Source organism: Arachis ipaensis, chromosome B04 (genome assembly GCF_000816755.2).
Source record: "Arachis ipaensis cultivar K30076 chromosome B04, Araip1.1, whole genome shotgun sequence".
Lineage (NCBI taxonomy): Eukaryota > Viridiplantae > Streptophyta > Magnoliopsida > Fabales > Fabaceae > Arachis > Arachis ipaensis.
In genome coordinates this window covers 9,513,543-9,517,535 of record NC_029788.2, presented here as the reverse complement: position 1 = coordinate 9,517,535, position 3,993 = coordinate 9,513,543, and the positions used below count along the sequence as shown (strand labels likewise).

At 32.8% G+C, this 3,993-nt stretch overlaps 1 long non-coding RNA gene across 1 annotated transcript; it reads left to right on the top strand.

Annotated features, from left to right (window-relative positions):
* LOC110270892 lies at window positions 546–2,609 on the top strand. Its single transcript, XR_002360635.1, has 3 exons — window positions 546–585; window positions 820–956; window positions 2,349–2,609. It is a non-coding gene; the product is annotated as an uncharacterized LOC110270892 (long non-coding RNA).

Sequence of the window (3,993 nt, the reverse complement as noted above, 5' to 3'; positions counted from 1 at the left end):
GTGTTAAACGATTACGCGGAAGGGAAGTATCATTGGTAAAAGTAGCTTGGGGTCGAACTGGTATCGAGGAACATACTTGGGAACTCGAATCAGATATGCGAAAGGACTACCCACATCTCTTTATAGTAACTGAATTTGAATTTTGAGGGCAAAATTATTTGTTAGGTGGGTAGGATGTAAACTCCGATAAATTAGTAGATAATTAGCCAATAAATTAGTTTTTAATAAAGAAGATTAGAAATGCAAATATTATATCAAATTAGGAAAGAGCTCATCAAAACGAGAATTTTGACACTAATTTCGAAGAAAACAGTCCAAGATTGGACTGAACAGGCCGAACCGGTTGAGTCAGGCCCAAACCGGGCCGTGGGCCCAATCGGGCCAGCCTTTTAAAAGGAACCCACGTCCTCTTCTTCTTCATTTTCAGCAAAACGCTGAAGGCTGCGTACAGGGAGAAGAGAAATGCTGAAACCCTTGCGGTAAATTTCAATTCGCCGTAACTTCTCCGTCCGAACTCCGATCGCCGTACCGCGGCCACCTGTTCACCGCGTCGAGCTCTACATTTCTACTGGAACAAGTTCATAGGTAACTTGCTATTTCACCTCAGTCTCTTCTTTCTCCCAATTTTCGAATTTTGAGTGGGAATGTTAAATTTCTTTGATTTCTGATGTTTTAGGATCCAATTAGCTTGAGAAAAATGTCCAATCTTGCTTATGTGAAGCTTGGATAAGGTGAGGATACGATAATCTTATTTTAATTTCATTGAATTTGAGCTTTGAGTATTAAATTAGATATATATGTGTTATGAATGTATATTAGGTTGTGAATAAATAATTGGAGCTTGAAATTGTGAATATTGGAACTTGGAGAAAGCTAAGCTTAGGGTTTGTTGAGTTTTGAGGGGCTGCCTTGATTTTGAATAAATAGCTTTGGTCGTTACGTAGAAATCGGCCAAGGTATGGTTCAGGTTTCTTGCATTTAATATATAATATTCTGTGAAAACTTAGCCTAGATGACCATAGGATAAGTTGGATTGCATGTGTATATTTAATACTTAGTATCCTGTTAATGAACATGGTTGGTTGGGTGCTTGTTGATTAACTGGTGATTTGGTGAATTATTGATTTGAGGTATAACTATTGTGGAGGTTGTTGTGATAATGAGGTATTTTATGTTAAAAGCCTAGGATTTGTGAACTATGATTTTTAGTTGAATTTTGGTTGTTGGATTTGAATATTATATGAGTATAATTGTTGATCTGAGGTAGATTTATTGTGGTGATTGTTATGATGATGAGGAAGGGTATGTTGAATTGAAAAGAATGCAGGTTTGGACCCGAAAATGATGGCAAAGTCCGAGTTTTAGAGGAGATGCTGCCGAAATTTTATAAAAATTAGAGATTTTGTTTATATGATTATTTAAAAATATTTAGATTCAAAGGTTATATGGTTTGATTTTGAGTTATTAAGAAAATGAGTAAGTGTTAAGTTTGATTCATTTAGAAAAGAATGAATTATGTTTTGAGATGGAACTATTGATGGACGGAATGAGAGGTGTGATAATGAAGGATAATGATTGAGCATGATTGATGTATGATGATGAATGAGATGCGATTGAGAACGATGTGGATGTTGATGAATTATAATTGAATTATTTATATGGCTTATAAATTTGAATGATCTGAGATACGAGATTCCCTGGATAAAGTGCCATGGCTTGCCACCACGTGTACCAGGTAGAAAAATTGATACTCTGTTGACCCTATGACGTAAGTGTGACCGGGCACTATATAAATTTCCGGGAATGTAACCCCATTGAGCAATATTGAATATTTGAGAAAAAGCTATGCATAGACTCTTGGGGATGCTCGTCAGGGGACAGTCTAAGTTCAATTTAGACTTATCGGGTTGGCTGGATAACCGACAAATGAGCCTCATCAGCTATAGGACAGGCATGCATCATATGCATATTACTTGAATTACTTGCTTGTTCTCTAATTGGGTGTACCTAATTGTACTTGCCATGTTAAATGAATATTTGTTACTTGCAGTATTTGTAACTTTCTTGTGCTTGCCTTTATCTGCCTATTTGTCTGTGAAATGTATAATGGAGTTGGAGGTATGGAGGAATAGCATTATGGGATTTAGATTTAAGGTTAAGTTAGGTTTAGATATTCTTAGAAAACCACTCTTTATGGCTTCTGTTTAATACTTTAAGCTCTATAATTTGAGTGCCGGCGTTCTAGGATTGCTTCTGGCATTCCCAGGACCTTATATATTATGTGGGTGACACCTTTACCATACTGAGAACCTCCGGTTCTCATTCCATACTATGTTGTTATTTTTCAGATGCAGGTTGAGAGACATCTCGTTAGGTGTCTGGACTCTTGAAACGAAGTTGTTACTAGGCTATTTTGTTGTATAGTGATGTATATATATGTACTTAGCTTTCTCTTCGCATAACGTATTCTTTTGATCCTCTTAGAGGTTTATGGAGAGGCAGGGTTATGTTTATGTGCATTTAGGTTTTGGATATGTATGTATATATGTGTAAATATTCTCCGGCGAGTCTTGACTTCGCGGGATGAGTTAGGAGCTTGTTATTCTGTATCTTTGGCACTCTTTTCCTACTTTTATTATCTTATGTTTAGTAGTTATAGTTTTCTTAACACGCAAGTTAACTCGTACCTTGAACGTTGCGCTTTTATTTCGCGATTTTTATTTCCCATTTTTCTTCAAGGCTCCTAGCATATTACAATCTTTCTGCTATTACATATATACGTTTTATTTTTAGAGGTCGTAATACCACACCACCTCTATTTTACAGCTTAAACGTAAAGCTTTGTGTGGTAGGGTGTTACAAAACCTACGTCTACTATTGATAAAAAAAATAATCTAGATAACACTAACATATCTCGTAATAATTAATTTTAAAAAAACTAAATTATTTTTACATGATTAAATGTTTAAGAGAACAAAGCGATCAATATTATCTTAGATGTCAACGTGACCAATATCTCTTCCATAAGTCCTCTTAGACTTGTTGTATATAAGAAGTACGATGCATGTGTACTCAATGTCCATATATATATATATATTATACTATCGTTTATTGTACAAATTTTTCAACATAAATAATTTCTCTTTTATAAAAAGTAACATACGTGCGAATAGAGAAAGATGTTTTTGTCATTTTTGAAGATTAATAAGAAAAAATCTAAAAGAATACTATCATAAGACTAATTTATATTGTTTAATTGTATTAGAAATTGAAAATTTGAACATGATTTTAAAAACACAAATATTCTTGTAATTTATATTAAGTACTAAAATCTTTTTAATCACTAGCATAAAAAGGAGATTTTTTTTTAAATTAAATAAAAAAATAATTATTTTTTTAGATCCGATTTTTCAATTTTAATTTTTTAAATACAATTTTTTTTTTGCATTTAGGACAAGTTCACCGCATTTTCAACGAATTTCAATGGGTGAGAAAAAAAAGTTAAAAGGTTAACAATGATAACTATTATCATCGTCTTCAGAGTACATTGGAGACGATGATAATGAGCTAAAAATTGGAATTTGCTAAAATTTGGATGAAGTTCACTGGAAGTGCGGCAAACTCTATAAAACTATAGAAGTTATTGGACGAATTCAGTCTAAATAAAAAAAAATCGCATTCCTTATTAGAATATTGAGTTTGGAAAAATAATATTTTTTATTTTATTTCAGAAAAAATTCCATAAAAGAAAAGACTAAATTATTTTTATAGAATGAAGTGTATCGACTAGCATAGTAGCATTAGATGCATCCGGAAATAAAATTAGAGTTTCGTAGTATTTGTCTCATACTTTTTAAGAGAGTATTTTGTTGGTTTCCGTTTTTTTTTTCAAATGTAAGTTATCACTTTTGAGGAGGGAGTATTGTATGTGTTGGTTAATTTGTTTTTTTGCAAACATGTGTGTTATCTTTTATAATAATAATAAATTTAATT